This window comes from Hemiscyllium ocellatum, chromosome 2 (genome assembly GCF_020745735.1).
Source record: "Hemiscyllium ocellatum isolate sHemOce1 chromosome 2, sHemOce1.pat.X.cur, whole genome shotgun sequence".
NCBI classification, from domain to species: Eukaryota; Metazoa; Chordata; class Chondrichthyes; order Orectolobiformes; family Hemiscylliidae; genus Hemiscyllium; species Hemiscyllium ocellatum.
Genome location: NC_083402.1, coordinates 81,576,213 through 81,594,858, shown reverse-complemented (window position 1 = coordinate 81,594,858; position 18,646 = coordinate 81,576,213). Strand labels below are relative to the sequence as shown.

The 18,646-nt window shown below is 39.5% G+C and overlaps 1 protein-coding gene across 2 annotated transcripts in view; it reads right to left on the bottom strand.

The window, feature by feature from the left end:
• Positions 1-18,239, bottom strand: part of LOC132823822 (beta-1,3-galactosyl-O-glycosyl-glycoprotein beta-1,6-N-acetylglucosaminyltransferase-like) — a 113,514-nt gene extending 95,275 nt beyond the window's left edge. For both annotated transcript variants that reach the window (XM_060837876.1, XM_060837884.1), the window contains exon 1: positions 17,814-18,239. The gene's annotated coding sequence lies outside the window, so the exon portion shown is untranslated. The remainder of the gene's footprint in view (positions 1-17,813) is intronic.
• Positions 18,240-18,646: the final 407 nt, after the last annotated feature.

The window sequence follows — 18,646 nt, the reverse complement described above, 5'->3', positions numbered from 1 at the left end:
AGAATATTTTAAAGATTTTCAGAATGCTTTATGGTGTTTCTTCCAAACAAAAGACATGTAAATAATACTCCAACTGTCAACACAGGATATAATACTCTTCTGACAGGAGGCTTTGTTCCTATTTATAGTGAATATTTTCCAACACCTGGGGATGGTTTACAAGGCTGCAAAGTAAATTCAACAGTATGTCTTACAACACCAACCTATTTGGGCAACAGTGTCCTACAGAGTCGTTTGTACCATTTGACATTATATCTGTGATTTTTCCAACAGTTGGTTCATATTCAAATTCCATTCAAGCTGATGTAGTGATTATTTCAAAGTTTCCTTTTGTCGTGGGCCAAACCAAATTCCCTCAAAATATAACAAAGGCATAACCTAGACCCTACCTTTTTATTTTATTTAAAGGAAGTGTAAGGTGCTACATTCCAAATGTGATTCAGTTGGTCCACCGTTGGGCTTTAAGCAAAACATGCTTTATTCTTGCAACACAGTGAAAATACAAACAAAAAAAAAGAATTGGCATAACTTTAACTTCATTAAAATACTTATGTATTATTTTATTATTATATATTACTAATCAGCAACTGTTCCAATATAGCAGCATCCCATAATCACATACTTGGGCAAAGGCGAATTCAGCAAAGCAATTTCCTTGTGCGTTATTTCCTTTCCAGTCCGGGAGAAAAGAACTCTGAAACAAACAATATAGTAGCAAAGGGGGACTCAAGCTGTTTTTCTGCAGCAGAGAGAGATCTACATCAATCAGCTTCAACAGCCATCTCCAAACCCCAACTGAAAGCAAAACTAAAACTCTAGGTCTGTGTGAGTCTGACTCCACCTACTCAAAAAAGCTCTAGGAGCTCAAAGCTGTTTACCCATTGCTTCTGAAGCAAACATTCCAACACCACTGTGGTAATACCTCTTTGCAGAGAAACAGCACAGAACAAGTCTCTCTTAAAGGCACAGTACCATCACAGTTTATTCATTAGGGGGTCACCTATTGGTATCTTACTTTTATGAAAAAGCTATGCAAATTATAGTGAGTTGAGCCAAACCATCCTCAGACCTGTTTTTCATTGTTTGAACTCTGTGGACAATGGAGCTAAATAGCATTACTTGAAATAAGGATTTGTTGTGACTGTTAGAGTGGTATCAGGAAGAATTCTATCATGGTGGCTTACCTTACCAGAGTGGTACCACAGATTTCTAATATGAAGTGGAGAGAACGAGAGACATTCTGCAACCCCAGGAGAAAGAGAACTTGCCAGCTTGTTTGAATAAAATCTTCATGGAAAAAAAATCATGATGGGTGGCACTGTGGCACAATGGCCTGTTGCCTCACAGTGCCAGGGACCCGGGTTCAATTCTCACCTCAGGCAACTGTTTGTGTGGAGTCTCCCCGTGTCTGCGTGGGTTTGCTCTGGTTTCCTCCCACAGTCCAAAAATGTGCAGGTTAGGTGAATTGGCCATGCTAAATTGTCCATAGTATTAGGTGAAGGGGTAAACGTAGGGGTTTGGGTCTGGGTGGGTTGCTCTTCCGAGGGTCGGTGTGGACTTGTTGGGCCAAAGGGCCTGTTTCCACACTGTAAGTAATCTAATCTAAAAACAAATAATGTTGACCATCATGGGACAGAGCATTGCTGAGATTAGAGTCACTAGTGACACTGCATGGCTCGATGATGGGGGCATTTGCATTCTTAATCTTCCTTCTGTCTTTTAGATTCTCCTTTATCCCACAATTTTGGGAATAACAATCTGCTGGTGGCATACATGTAGACTTCTTACTTCATCCCTGGCCCAATCCTTTTTCAAAAGCCAGTGCATCTCTGATCAGTACAAGAAAATGCAAACATTGAAGATGAACAGAAACCATCAGTTGATCTTACCCTCGTGGCCACTGTGACAAAAGGTGAAAGGTATAGTGCACAGCTAAGAAGGTTACCTTAGAATACAACGGGATCTTGAACAGATGAGCCAATGGATCAAGGAGTGGCAGATGGGGTTTAATTTAGATAAATGTGAGGTGCTGCATTTTGGAAAGGCAAATCATGGCAGGACTTATATTGGTAAGGTCCTGGGGAGTGTTGCTGAACAAAGAGATCTTGGAATGCAGGTTCATAGTTCCATGAAATTACAGTCGCAGGTAGACAAGATAGTAAACAATGCGTTTGGTACACTTGCCTTTATTGGTCAGTGCATCAAGTATAGAATTTGGGAGGTCATGTTGTGGCTGCACAAGACATTGGTTAGGCCATTTTTGGAATATTGTATGCAAATCTGGCCTCCATCCTGTAGGAAAAATGAAATTTGAAAGTGTTCAGAAAAGATTCATAAGGATGTTGCCAGGGTTGGAGGGCATGAGGTATTGGGAGAGGTTGATTAAACTGGGGCTGTTTTCCCTGGAGAATGGAAGGCTGAGGGGTGAACTGATAGAGGTTTACAAAATCATGAGGGGCACGGATAGGGCAAATAGACCAGTTTTTTTCTGGGGTGAGGGAATCCAAAACTAGAGGGGATAGGTTTAGAGTGAGATGGGAAAAATTTAGAAGAGACCTAAGGGGCAACATTTTCACACAGAAGGTGTAAAGAATGAGCTGCCAGTGGAAGTGGTGGAGGCTGGTACAACTACAACATTTACAAAGCATGGATAGGAAGGGTTTAGATGGATACGGGCCAAGTGCTGGCAAACAGGACTAGATTAGTTTAGGATATCTGGTTGGCATGGACGAGTTGGACCAAAGAATCTGTTTCTATACTGTACATCTCTATGATGCTATGACTCTGTATAAAATATTTTGGAGTCTTGTGTTTTAAAACACAAGCAGACAGATATTAATTTGTTCTGAGAAATTTTATTTTTAAAATAAATTTGGAAAGTGACCTGAACATATCAGTTCTGAGAAGATATATGACAAGTGCCAAGCAGACCCCTGTGATGTTAATCAATAAGATATTTATATTGTTGTGTTTATGACAAGCAATGTAAACACTTTAAGGTAATTAATTTTTTCTGACTCTGAGTTGAGATAGAAGAATGATTTCTCTAAATTTATGTCTCGGAAACAGACAGTATTGGAAACAAGTTGAACTTTGTTGTGCTGCATGTATCAAGATTTTTGCAAATTGTCTTCTACATCATTTACTTAGTTTATTTATCTTTTTTTGTTTCAGAAACTTACATTCTGTTAATGAACATCTGCAACTTTGTCAGAATGAGTTTCAGTGGTTAAGCACCATGTTAACAAATCAACTATAAAAATTAATTTATGATTTATCAAGCTAGGTTCAATTCTGGGATCTGACTTTACAGTAGTACCATCAGATGGGATTATAACATCATCAACTCAGAGATTTAAACAAGATATACCTTTGGGTCATGAATGTAATTTATACAGATAAGATAAACAGCATTATAAACAAACAAAGCTACCATAGTACTGTCTGTTATGTAAATCACTCCCTGGTTTGCACAGAATTAGAATGTAACACATGAAACCTTTTCAGTCAAACCAGAAATGCAAAAGTTGTGAATCTATAGGAAAACCAGGGGGACTGCAACAATTGCAAAATTTATTACTCAGATCAAGGGAGAAGTGTTTGCCAGTGTTTCCCTTATCAAACTGCAAATCTTGGTTGAATGTATCTATCCCAAAACCCAGTGTAGTTTCAGAACTGGAAGATTTACAACTGACATGATTTCTCACTGAAGAGAAATGCCATGAAAAAAGAATATATCCGTAATAAACTATCTTCAATGTTCTTCCCAAGGTATTTGATCATGTGAGCAGGGATAACCAACTTAATATAGAGGCCCTTACTATTTAAGCTTTATGTTTCTCATTTTTTTTAGTTTGGAATTTTGAGATAAGGTGAAGAGTTGTACTTTGGAGAATCACTTTTTTTAAAGGAGAAATGAATAAAGGCAGATGTTTGCTGTTGGGAACTGATTTAGAAAATAATGCAATGTAATTACTGATCTAAGGGCACTGTAAATAAAGTGGCACTGAGTTGTTGCTCAGTTTAGGTTGACAGCTGGTTGGCTGTTGAATTGGCGAATCAAGGCAGGAGTGATTCCTCCTGGGTTTCAGTGGGAGGCAGTGTGATTTTTAAAAACATCCGGAGGCATTTGCTCAATTTGCTGGATGACTGACCCAGAATGATACCAATAGTGTGTGTTCAACTCCTGCATCAGCTGAGGTTACAATGAAGAATGCTCTTTCTCAACCTCACCCAAGGCATGATGACCCTCAGGTTTAACCACCATCGTTCCATTTTCTCTTTCTCTCTCTCTCTCCCTCTAATGACAGAGCAGCTCTTTGATCCATTATTTTACAAGCACCAGCAATCTGCCATTTGATGCTGAAATCAATATTCACACATCAAAAAAGTTGGAATTGTTGCGTCTAAGCTGAGGAAAGAAGTATGGAACAATAGCAACCTGACAGAGGAAACCAAATTTATGGATTTACCAAGCCTGCATCCTCAGTTCACTCAACACCAGTGAGCACTGGAGTAACATATATTGTCATAGAAAAAGCTAAACAGTTTCCACAATGCTGCTTCTATTGTGTATCCTCAATACTTTTGACAGGACTAGGTTATCAGCTCAGAGACTCTGTAGTCTCCTTATTCCATAAGCACACAGTTATTGCTAAGCCAGTGATGTTTGCTCTGTCAATTATATTCATCACATACATGACAAGCAAATGATGGAAGGGCATCTGTCTGATGAACTGGCCACTGAGTTACAATCTCCTGGAAATGGTAAGGTTCTGAAAAGGTGACACTAGCATTGACATTGACACTAGCATCTGGAAGATAGTCAAGTGACAATGGTGTCCTCTGGAGGCTGACTATTTGGAAGGACATAGGAAGAGGCGAGTCAAAAGGAGGGCCCACAGAGAATTGTTTTCAGCCCGCCATCTTCCTCTGCAGCAAATGCAGCAGAAACCGCCATGCAAGAATGGGGCTAATGAATCAGCTAACCAGTTGCCAAAAGAGTGAGGAGGAAGTGAAGGAAAAGGAGAGGAGACCACAGCATTGACTTATCTTTCTTGTTGACTGTACAATTAAATCATGAGTGACAAGAATAAGTTGAACAACAGCTCTCCATTCATCCATTCAATGCCTAACACAGCATTGACCACCCGAGCAAAAACTATTGTGTTGATGAGAATGAAAGCTGCCACTTTGGAAAGAAAAGGGGAACTGTATATGGTGTATATGATCGAAGGAAAGGATGGCACACACTTCAGCTCACTGGAGGATGGAACAGATACAAGTTCTGCTATGGATGACTCAGATAAAGACTTTAAAGTATCACAGTACAGAAGGCTGATAAATGGACATAAATAAAAAACACAACTTCCATTGGAAAACAAACAGCTTCATCAAAGGTCTCCCTGCTCTCTTGGAAATCCAGACTGCTAACTTTGTGGGTCTGGATATGAATAGTGAAGATAACTGCTTGGTAGCTATCACAGGTGCTACACAGATCACACCAATCCAACATGAAGGGAATGTTGGTGAATGTAGTTCAAGTTACAGTTGTCATTCATGATTAAACTGTACAGTCCTGGCAGGAAGGATGTGTCAATGCTATAAGCTACTTTCACCTTTTTCCATTTCTGCCTTACTTCCCAGCAGCCAGTTCTGTTCAGCATATTTTACTTGGTTCTCTTAGTCACATTTAATTCCTGTCTGACCAATGATCCCAATGAAATTATTTACCCAACAGAATATTTTCTGGTACATAAAAGGTGCTGTAAAACCACCCAGATTATTCTGAGTACACAATGACCTGGGTTATTGGTTTCTAGATCGTCAAATCAGGATCTTATACCAGGATCTCCCAGAAAATCCAACACAATTGAGCAAGCCTGAGGACTTTGAAGAAGCTTAATAAGGTTAAGCATTGGCAACAGTTAAAGTATAGAGTAAAGGAAATTGTATCTCAACTCTGTATATAGCTACTGAGCATGTGCAAAAGGAAACCATGTCATAGTGATACCAGATCACAGGGAACTGGGACCTTCTGTAATGCTCCAAGTAAGATGTCCTTTTTCATTATCATATATAATGTAATTACATTCAGTAAAACATGTTGCTGTTCACACACAAGAGTGTAGATCTCACATCACCACTGGAAGGAATTCATGAAATCAAGAAAAGTATGTAAATTATGAGAATAATAGTTATGGTTATAACATTAGCTATAGTATGGATAAAATGAAAAACATATTATATATAATAATATGTCTGTATAAGTTCAAACATTTTTTTCACCATGTTAAAGCTGTTATATTAAAGTATTTGTTGCTGTAGTCAGGGAAGGATAAAGTCCTGAAAGAATGGAGCTGAGGTTAAGGTAAACAAGTTTGCCTGGGTTTTGTAACCATCAGTAAAAGAATAGTGCTCTCCACTTACTTTACTGACAACTGCCTGCAGCTTCTCAGTGGAGACTGGCTGCCAGCAAACATTTGGTTCTGTGTGATATCATATCTAGTGGATTTGTGGCATCTGTGAGCAGAGTATTCAATAGTGTGGTCCTGCAACTAATCAAACTGAAAAATTGCCAGTGACACACACAGAGTCTTAACAAGGAAGTATGAAGTATAATGTTCAATTAATTGTAAAATCATGTACAGAAAATGAAATGAAGCGGAAGCAGGAAAATAGTGATTAGAAGTAAAGCCAAAACAAACAATTTGTAATTTTAACATCTTTCACATTAATTAAAATCTGAAGGAATAAGATTCCAGATTTATTAAATGAAATTTTTGGAGCCATTGAAGTTGTTTGACAGCAATTAGGTTTTTTTTATCATGCCATTAAAGATTTACTTAAACCTGAATGCATTCATGCTAACCTATTCTGCTATGTATAGTAACCTCACAACCCTAACATGGATTTCAATCTTTTTGATGAGAGACCAGTGTTGCAAAGCTTTTGGAGAAGTACAGCAAATTATACCACAACCTCTGCAGGTTTTCATGAGTATGTGCAAATGCTAGAACTGGCTTCGTGAATTACTGTAAAACATGCCATGCCTTGGCAGGTTTTAATATATAATGAAATATAAATCAACATTGATTAAATGGGGAACTGATGTGGTCAGGTTTTAATGTGACATATGTTCTACTTGGGTTGGAAATGTTATTTTCTAATTGTGATGTTGATTTTGCCCTTGTCCAAAAAACAGTTCAAATATTAAATCCAACAAAAGAGTGGAATTAAGAGTGTAATGATGACCACGAAACCATTGTCGATTTTCAGAAAATAAAACACACTGATTCTCTAATGTCCTTTTAGGAAAGAAATTTGCCGTCCTTAACTGTGGATCAGGCCAGACCACCTCATAACAGACACTAACTTTGCTAGTCATTTAAGCAGGTGTACAGTGGACATTCAGGGAGTGATGCAGCTGGCCCAACCACTTAGTTTTAAACAAAACAGAATTTATTTGCAAGATTACCAAATGAAGCATAAACAAAAGAGAACAGAATATAGAACAACTTAACCTATCCAAAAACCTAACAGATTATCCCAATTTAATGATGCTGTTCCAAATTCCTTCAACAATCCCCATAAGCACCCCTTGGCACAAAAGGTAAAATCAAACACAGGATCTTACAGGAGAGAAAGAGGGATGGCAGAGATTCAGCATGGAGCACTTTCATCCATGTAGCTGTTTTTAGACCAGCAGTTTCAAACCTGACTAACTTTTCTCTGAACAGCCAGACTGTTAAAACCTAAAACCAAACATTACAAAACCAAACCAGAGAAATGCTGATCTGGGAGAACTCGCCACTCCCCTTTCATTATTTAGGTGTTCTTTTTAATTTGAAAGCCTTTTTCCTGAGGCAGTATCTGTTACCAAAAATCAAATTAGCCTTAAAACCCATCCAAGCCAGACCTCTTGGCAACTCTGCCTCATACAACACTTTTGAGAAAAGCCAAGGGCAACATAACCTTGTTAAAGAAGCAGCATCATCACATCTGGTCTGGCCTACATGTAACTCCAGACTCACAGAATGTGGCTGACTCTTAACTGCCTTCTAGGGCAATTAAGGATGGGCAATAAATGCTGGCCTGGCCCGTGATGCCCACATCCCATACATAAATAAAGAAGAAGTCATTTTCTAATCACAAGTAAAACGTAAACATTGGTCATTGTAATAAAAGACTCATTCTGTGTCTGTCATTTGATAAGAGACTAAGTAGAAACATGCAATTGAATCCTGGATTATCTTTCCAAGTACTCATTTTATGTGTTTTCTCCCAGAAAGTCTCATCTTTATCTCAGTTCAATCTTCTTTGCAAATTAATATTGTCATAATGTTGGTCTTTTTTGCAATGTTATGATGCACTTGAGTATTTTTTCCTGAGAAGGGGTAATTGACCAGGCTCCAACGAGGTTGGATTTGCAAGGTTTATTGGGCCCTTTATGTTTACCCCTAACAGGTAATGCCTCCAGCCTAGGACGTTCATGTCTTTAAAAAACTGGTAAAATCAAAGGGGAGTGGCCAGCTAGCTATGTAGCTAGAGTCAGAGGGTCATAGCGATAATCAGCACAGAAACAGACCCTTCAGTCCAACTCGTCTCTGCTGTCAGATATCCCAACCCAGTCTAGTCCCACCTGGCAGCATCCAGCCCACATCCCTCCAAACCCTTCCAATTCATATCCCTATCCAGATGCCTTTTAAATGTTACAATTGTATTAGCTTTCGCCACTTCCTCTGGCTGCTCATTCCATACTCGTACCACTGTCTGCGTGAAAAAGTTGCCCCTTAGGTCCATTTTATATCTTTCCTCTCTCACTCTAAACCTATGCCCTCTAGTTCTGGACTCCTCCACCCCAGGGAAAATACTTTGTCTATTTATCCTATCCGTGCCCCTCATGATATTATAAACCTCTATAAGGTCACCCGTCAGCCTCTGACATTCCAGGGAAAACAGCCCCAGCTGATTCAACCTCTCCCTATCCTCCAACCCTAGCTCAAATCCTCCAACCCTGGCAACATCCTCGTAAATCTTTTCTGAACTCTTTCTAGTTTCACAACATCTTTCTGATAGGAAGGAGACTAGAATTGCATGCAATACTTCAAAAGTGGCCTAATAAAGTCCTGTACAGCCACAACATGACCTCCCAACTCTTGTATTCAATACTCTCACCAATAAAGGAAAGCATACCACATGCCTTCTTTACCATCCTATTTACCTGCAACTCTACTTTCAAGGAGTTATGAACCAGCACTCCAAAGTCTCTTTGTTCAGCAACACTCCCGAGGACCTTACCATTAAGTGTATAAGTCCTGCTAAGATTTGCTTTCCCAAAATTCAGCACCTCACAGATACCTAAGTTAAACACCATCAACCACTCCTCAGCCCATTGGCCCATCTAATCAAGATTCTATTGTAATCTGAGGTTACCTTCTTTGCTGTCCACTACATTTGCAAACTTACTAACTATACCTCTTATGCTCACATCCAAATCATCTATATAAATGACAAAAAGTAGGGGACCCCACTACTGATCCTTGTGGCACTCCACTGGTCACAGACCTCCAGTCTGAAAAACAACCCTCTGCCACCACCCTCCATCTTCTACCTTTGAACCAGTTCTGCATCCAAATGGCTAGTTCTTCCTGTATTCCATGAGATCTAACCTTGCTCACCAGTCTTCCATGAGGAACCTTGTTGAATGCCTTACTGAAATCCATATAGATCACGTCTACTGCTCTGGCCTCATCAATCCTCTTTGCTACTTCTTCAAAAAACTCAATCAAGTTTGTGAGACATGATTTCATGGCATAAAGCCATGTTGACTATCCTTAATCAGTCTTTGTCTATCCAAATACATGTACATCCTGTCCCTCAGGATTCCCTCCAACAACTTGCCCACCACCGACGTCAGGCTCACTCATCTATAATTCCCTGGCATGTCCTTATCACATTTATTAAACAGTGACACCATGTTACCCAACCTGTAGTCTCCTGGCACCTCACCTGTGACTATCAATGATACAAATATCCAGCAATCACTTCCGTGGCTTTCCACAGAGTTCTAGGGTACACCTGATAAGGTCCTGGGGATTTATCCACTTTTATGCGTTTCAAGACATCCAGCACTTTCTCCTCTGTAATATGGACATTTTTCAAGATGTCACCATCTATTTCCCTATATTGTATATCTTCCATATCCTTTTCCACAGTAAACACTGATGCAAAGTACTCATTTAGTATCTCCCCCATCTCCTGATGCTCCACATAAAGGTCACCTTTCTGATCTTTGAGGGGCACTATTCTCCCCCTAGTTACCCTTTTGCCCTTAATGTATTTGTAAAAACCCTTTGGATTCTCCTTAAGTCTATTTGCCAAAGCTATCCCATATTGCCTTTTTGTCTGCCTGATTTCCCTATTAAGTATACACCTACTGCCTTTATACTCTTCTAAGGATTCACTCGATCTATCCTGTCTATACCTGACATATGCTTCCTTATTTTTCTTAACCAAACCCTCAATTTCTCTAGTCATCCAGCATTCCCTACACTTACCAGCCTTTCCTCAGCCTATCAGGAATGTACTGTCTCTGGACTCTCGTTATCAAATTTCAGAAGGCTTCCCATTTTCCAGCAGTCCCTTTATCTGCCCCCAATCAGCTTTTGAAAGTTCATGCCTAATACTGTCAAAATTAGCCTTCCTCCAATGGAGACTGCATCCTAAATCACATTCTCCAAGAAAACTTTCAACTCCCCACGGGTTTCCTCGTCGATTAAGCCTGAGATGCACTTGACCCCGCCATGCTGAGCCAGGTGCTGGATGGCTGGGTTTGTGATTACCTGGATGTTATCACAGAGCACTTTGTGGCACCACTTTGATCCACCTTTCCCCAGGCCTTTGCCTCCTTTGCCTCTTCTAGACATCACGCCTCTTCACTAGCCTTCGTTTTGATTCAGTTCCGTAGCAGTGTGTGTGAAAAAAGACTGCTGGGGCAAGTCCAGCCAGGTACTCTCTCTGTCTCTGTCTCCCTCTCTCTCTCTCTCTCTTTCAAGACTGTAAGCCCTGGTTTGTTTCATTTTTACTCTTTGTGCTAAGGGATGTGTTTATTGGGACAGTTGCTATTATTTCCGAAATAATTAAGTCAGGATAGTCTGTCGGGTTTTTGGATAGGATAAGTTCTCCGGTATTCTATTTTCTGTTCTTTGTGTTTCAATCTGTAATTTTGTAAATAAATTCTGTTTGTTTAAAATTTGGCAATTAAATCAGCTAATTCACACCAGGAATATCCACTATACACTTACCAAAACAAATAGCAAAGGTTATGGTCTGGACTATCTGCTTAAAAATATTTTGAGGGGTCAGGCCTGGTCCTTAACATTTTATATATTACAAACAAAATTGGAAATGTATTTATTGTTAGGTAATTTACAGACAAGGTGGCCACTATATTAGAATTGTTAACATGTAATTTTCTTTTTAAAAGTGACTTTGTGGTAAAATGGTCAAAGAACTAAAATTAGGATGGTTGAGAGAAAACAAGGACAGAATGTGCTGCTTAGATAAAAAGTGGAGGATGACTCCCCAGTCTTCTGGACGTGCATAAATGATACATCCCTCAGCATGTGTTGTTTTGTGATAAAGTCATTGACATCTAGAGACTCAAGATTATTGTCGATTGCAGTGAAGAAACTGCAACATTATAAATTTTAAATCTAAAATTTATTAGATATAATGGTCTGAAAAAACTCAATCTTTTGCAACCTTGAAAGCTTAACAGATTCAGACCTGGTTATTATTTGGATGCAAGATTGCTTAAGAATACCAGGTACAATAGGCATCTAAACTATCACTCTCCATTTGTTTCCTTAAAGACTAGATTATAACATAGAAAATGGAAATACAGCCAGCATGTTTTAATAAAAGGAAAGAACGCTAAATGAAATTGCTGACAACAGTAAAAGATGCGATTTTAAAGGTATTATGTCATCTCTTATGCCACTACTATAGGGAATCAGAAGCAGTTGCAGTTAGTGCGTCAGAGAAAATTTGCAATACAAGATATAATAATATACCTAACATACATTTAGAAAGGCAGGATCAGGAAATTATCCTGGAAATTCAGCTCAGAGAAGATGGTTCAGGTCTGAAATAATTGCAGCATAAAGTTATTTAGAAGTTACAAAATATCATGTATATCTGACAATGGCTGCATTGACAAAAATATTGATTGGCACTGGAGCTTATTCCATGCAATTTTAATAAAATAATGGAATCTATGCAATAATTAATAAAGGCAGCACAGAAAAAAAAGCACTAAAAGAGAAAAAATATTCTAAAGAACAAAAGAGAGTCAAGATAAGTTAAAAAAAATGCTCAAGTATGTTTTCATCAATCTAAAAAGAATCACCATGAGTAGCAGATACAATGATTTAGATTGGTCTCATCTTCTCCACACTTGTAGAGGAAGATGCATGGTTTACGTGATACACTTGTTGAACATGTGTATAAATGTGACCCTACCTCTTAACTCAGCATCTGAAATTTTGGTTTTCTAAATTATATCAACTACCCTCATTGCACATTTTAGGAACAGTATCTTCTCTGTTATTTGGATAACAGGTGAAGAAATTGCAACATTATAAATTTTAAATCTAAAATTTAATAGCCACACTAGTCTGAAATAACTCTATCTTGTGCAACTTCGAAAGCTAAATAGGTTCAGACTTGCTTAGTATTTGGATGCAAAACTGCTTAAGAATACCAAGTGCAATAGGTAACTAAACTTAGGATCTTAAAAAAAGGTGACTGATGAGACATTAAGTGCATTGATGCTATTTTACAAAATTGTCTAGCTTCTGGAAAAGTTACTTCAGACAGGAATGGAGCAAATATAAGCCCACTTTTCAAGAAGGGAGACAGAAAAAGAAAATCCGGGGGACAGTTAGTTTGACAGCTGGCGTGAAGAAGATCTTAGAATTAATCAGTAAATAGATATGGACCATTCAGCATGATTTTGCTAAAACTGAATCATATTAAGCTAATTTACTTGGTGTTCATTAAGGACAAAGGGAAGCCTGTAAAAATGTTACAATTGAATTTTCAAAAGGCAATTGGTAAGTTGCCACATCAAAGATCATTGTAAAAACTAAAAACTCATGGTATCTGGAGCAATATTAGTTTGGATAAAATATTGTCTGGCTGGCAGAAAAGAATACTTTTTTTCTCATTCATTCATAGAATAAAGGTTTTGCTGGCTGTGCTAGAATTTATTATCCAGCTTGAATTGCTCTTAAAAAGGTGGTAGTAGCAGACTTCTTGAACTTCTGCAGTCTATTTGCAGTAGGAAGACCTACAATGCTGATAGGGAGTTCCAAATTTTGATCCAGCAACACTGAAGGAACAGTGACATATTTTCAAGTCAGCATGTTGAGTGGCTTAGAGGGGAACTTGTAGGTGGTGGTGTTACCTTGTCTCAGCTGCCCTTGTCCTTCTCAACAGTAATAGCAATGGTTTAGAAAGTGCTGTTTAAGATTTAATAAGCTTTGGTGAATTTCTACAATATATCTTATAGATAGTACACACTTCTGCTATTGTGTGTCACTGGTAGAGGGATGTGAATACTTGAGGATGTGTTGCCACAAGTATGTGTTGCCTGGATGTTGTCAAGCTTCTTGGTTGTTGTTGGAGCTGCATTCATCCAGGCAAATGGGCAGTCTTCCATCAGACCCCTGACATGTACTTAGTAGATCATGGACATGCTGTGTAGAATCAAGAAGTGAATTACTCACCACAGAATTCCCAAACTCTAATCTGCCATAGTACCATATTTAGCTAGTTCAGTTCAATTTCTGGTCAATGGTTACACAAGGATGTTGATAATCAGAATTCAGTAATGGTAATGTCATTGAATGTCAATGAGTGATGGTTAGATTGTCTCTTGTTGGAAGTATTCATTGCCTGGCACTTGGGTGGTGCAAATGTTATTTGTCACTTGTTAACCCAAGCCTGTATATTGCCCAGATGTTGCTGCAATATGCATAAATGGATCTTTTTCTGATTGAAAAGTGGAGTTCCATCAGATTCTGTCCTGGACCTCAGCTTTTTAAAAATATATTTCAATTATTTAGACAAGCGGAGAGCCATGGTAGCTATAAGAAAGATAAGAACGTATGTAGTAAAGAGGACGTAAGTAGGTTACAGGCAGACATAGACAGGACAAGTGTGTGTGAAGAGTTTTGCTGAAATGGTTGAATGGCTGAACAATTCTGAGCACAGAGATCTGGGTGCTTTTGTGTTATTGGACAGTGAATAAAGTTATTTAAGAAGGCTAATGAAATGTGATCCTTTTCTATGATTAGATTACATTACTTACAGTGTGGAAACAGGCCCTTCGGCCCAACAAGTCCACAATGACCTGCCAAAGCGCAACCTACCCAGACCCATTCCCCTTTATTTACCCGTTCACCTAACACTATGGGCAATTTAGCATGGCCAATTCACCTAACCTGCACATTTTTGGACTGTGGGAGGAAACCCACGCAGACACAGGGAGAATGTGCAAATTCCACACAGTCAGTCACCTGAGGCGGGAATTGAACCCAGGTCTCTGATGCTGTGAGATAGCAGTGCTAACCACTGTGCCACTGTGCCATCCATGATAGTCATTGAACATAAATATATAGATGTTAGACAGTTTTGCTTCTGTTATACATGGCAGTGAGGCAACCACACCTCAAGAACTGTGGAGTTTTGATATACTTGTGTAAGGAAGGATTGAAATTTATTGGAGATAATTTAAACAAGGTTACTAGCTTGATACTTGGAATGAGTGAGCTGTCTCATGAGGAAAAGTTGAACAGACTGATCTTTTTATCCATTGGAGTTTGGTGACTTGATTGAAGTACATTAGAAGTCAAGTAACAGCAAAATAGTGCAGTTGTTGGAAAGAAAAATAAAACGTGCTGGAGACATTCATCAACAACTGTGAAGAGAGAAACAGAGCTAATATTTCACATCCAATATGACTCCTCTTCAGAGCTCAGTTATGAAGTTCTTCTTCAGGACGTCTTCAGAGTTTTCTTCAAAATTCAGTTCTGAAGTTATTTTGGGATAGAAACATTAACTTTGCTTCTCTCTTCACGCATGCTACCAGATCTGCTAAGCATTTTCTGTTTTTGTTTAAAACATTTAAGATCCTGAACAGTCTTGACAAAGTGGGCATGAAAGGAAAGTTTCCTCTTGTGAGTAAGTCCAGAACTAAAGTCCTGTGTTTAAAGATTAGGTGACTTCCTTATATGACAGAGATGGAGAGGTTTTTTTCCCTATCAGAGGGTCATGTAATTTTATAACTCAGCCTCAGAAGGCAATGAATGTAGAATTGTTGAATATGTATAAGTCACTCACGGCAACATTGAGTACCACATCCTTGCAAGACACTATTTTCAATAATTTCCCTGACAGGCAGTGGCATCTCTTTTGTGTATGTGAAGAAATTTACAGCAAATTCAGCGACTAAACATGACTCATTCTTCACAAACTCTCAAAAGAGTATCTGTATTTGCATAACCTGACGTCTGATATTTATTATGCTGATAGCTAATTTTAGTATTTGATTATCTTTTCTCAAAGACCGCTTTTACTACGCGTAGTAATTTCCCGGTGTCAGATTTATTATTCCTGATCGCTTCCGTAAATAACTTGATATTTTCACCAGTAAATTCCTTTTATTTCAAGGAGACTTTGCTTCCTCTTACTGTCAGCAATGGAAAGGAACATGATTAATCATCATATTTCACGTAATTATTAATTAATCAATACTAGAATATGATTATTGGAAATAACGAGCCAGCTTTACGCCAATTTTGCAGGGAGATATCACTGAGAGACTTCTGTACTCTCCCTCGGACACTGCTACAGTGTACAAACACGATAATAAGCTTTGCTTCTCTGCCTTTTTTATCCTTAGCTGCTGGAATTATTTTATCACAATGTTTACATATCTATCGCATGTAAATTCAAGGACTTCAAGGCTCGATAGCTAACTTTAGACCCACCACGAACTGACAGGCAAGAGGGACAAAGGTTATGGTTGGGAAAAACTCAGCAGGTCCGGCAAGGTGAAAGGTCGACCCAAAAGGTTAACAGTGATTTCTCTCCATTCATGCTGCCAGACCTTCTGAGCTTTTCCAGCAATTTATGGGGTTTTTTTTGTTTCTGATTTTCAGCATCCACAGTTCTTTCGGTTTTTATTCCGATCGTTCACAATCGTATTTAATGGCAGGGCAGATTCTAAACGCTGTCCTCATGGACCTTGGACTTCATTCTGCTATAACCCTGAGCTTTACAGTAACCTGGACCATTACGGTTTTCTCCTAAATGCGTTTGAATTAATGACCACGATACACTCCCTATTTTGGGAAAGTGAACGAGTCTCTGCTGTAGTGTACTTTCGGCGGGAGAGGCTAATGGGCCGAAGGGCCTTTTAGATTAGACTTACAGTGTGGAAACAGGCCCTTCGGCCCAACAAGTCCACACCGACCCGCCGAAGCGAAACCCACCCATACCCCTACATTTACCCCTTACCTAACACTACGGGCAATTTAGCATGGCCAATTCACCTGACCCGCACATCTTTGGACTGTGGGAGGAAACCGGAGCACCCGGAGGAAACCCACGCAGACACGGGGAGAACGTGCAAACTCCACACAGTCTGTCACCTGAGTCGGGAATTGAACCCGGGTCTTCAGGCGCTGTGAGGCAGCAGTGCTAACCACTGTGCCACCGTGCCGCCCACGGCACTTCTATGAAATGCTTGAAAGGCAGAAGCGAATTGTGAACTATAATACCTATCATATATTTTTTTTTAAAAAAACTGCGTTTGGAGTTAAATTAGATCCTGGCAACTTCAATGCCCGGCTAAATATCGAGATGATGAAGCGAGCAGTGAGACCATGACAGGAAATGGAAGCGCTGTCCTGTGAAAGAAATCCAACCCGCCAGCGTACCCGACAAGCTGGAAATCAATAGCACAAAATGTGACACAACTTCGGGACGTCTTACACCCATCTACAGCAGAGGTCAGGAGTACATGGGAACAGTTAAAAGCAAACATCCACGCTTTTAATAATTGCCGATTCTACATGTATTTTCACATTGCTGTTAGCAGAAGAGTTTGAATTGATTGGCTTAATAGACTTTGCTTTATTATCCTGGCGTGACACTGTTGAAAGGATCTTCCTCGAATGCCCTTTGCCTTTAGATCTGAAACTGGTGTCTATTGTAAGACGGCTATTGTCCTTTGAACGTCATAACTGCTACCGACAGGCAAAGATTTTCATTCATCTCATCCATCTAGACACAGTATTTGTGTGATTCATTTCTAATAAAATTGAATTCTATTTGGTGACAAAATCCTCTTCCTTAAAACTCAATTTTTCTTGCTCCACTGTTCAGGCCACCAACAGAGTCAATACAGTTTAGTCAAACACAACGAGCTGCTTTAACAGTTTTGCAAGACATGAGCTAAATATCTAGGTAATTTATATTTCCTGCAACTCTGTTCAGCAGCTCTGTGTAATAAGTTCACTTTTAAAGAAACATGTCAAAATGGAACCAATGTCAGGAAATTGCATCAAAACACGTAGAACAAAGCATGCCTGTGTATTTTGTAAGCGTTTTTACTGTGCTCCTTGGATGCGAAGCTTAAACGTACAATGAAAACTGAATTTTTCAAGGAGGATTCGGATCTCAAGTTTCGGTAGCAACACGTAAAGTTTAAAAACCGATCTGAAAGAGTAAATCTAACTCACAGTCAAATCAATGCCCAGGCAATGTTGGAGCTCCTTGCATCTTCGCGGTCAGGTCGAGACAGCAGCAGCATGTTGTTCCGGTTGGCTTCTGTGTCAGGCTGTTGCCGAGAGCTGAGTGAAATGGACAGGCTGCGGCTGCGAAACTGACGAGCTGGGAGAATGGAGAACACTGGCTACGACATGACCTTGCATCTGCGACTGCTCTTTTATTGTAGGGCGTGGGGGTTCTTCGTTCCTCTTTGATAGGGCTCTTTTTTGCAGTTGTTTCCTAACCCAAGTCGACTGTCTGTTGAATTCTGGCTGAGTGACGGCGACCAGTCAGCGAAAACATATCCTCTTCTCACTTCATCACTGTCGCTGCGGTTCCCGTTGATTTCCATTGGCAGGTGTGGGCGCCCCCTACCGCCCTCAGACTCCTCACAGCAGCATCAGTAATGTAATTGCAGTGGAAATAAGAGAAGTTGCCATAGCACAATCCCGGTATCAACCATAAAGAGGAAGTCAGTTTCCCTTGATGACGATGAGTTAGCACAACCCACCTTGAGAAGCTCACAAATATACTATGACGCCTGATTTCGCATTTTACCTGACAGTGTTTGGCAAACAGAACAGCTAATTCAGAGCTGCACTGAGGAAAAATCTTTTCACCTTTGATCGTGATTGCAATAGGATTTTAGCATTGGCTGGGCCAAGCTGTATTTGCACTTTATGATGGTGCACGGCTGACTTTTGCAGCTTTGAGAAACTGTCCTCGACTGGTAGAGACAAATGGCAAAAGGACATTCTCTTCGAATTAATTCTAGCCGTTTCCTGAATTACAGCAAAAACTTGGC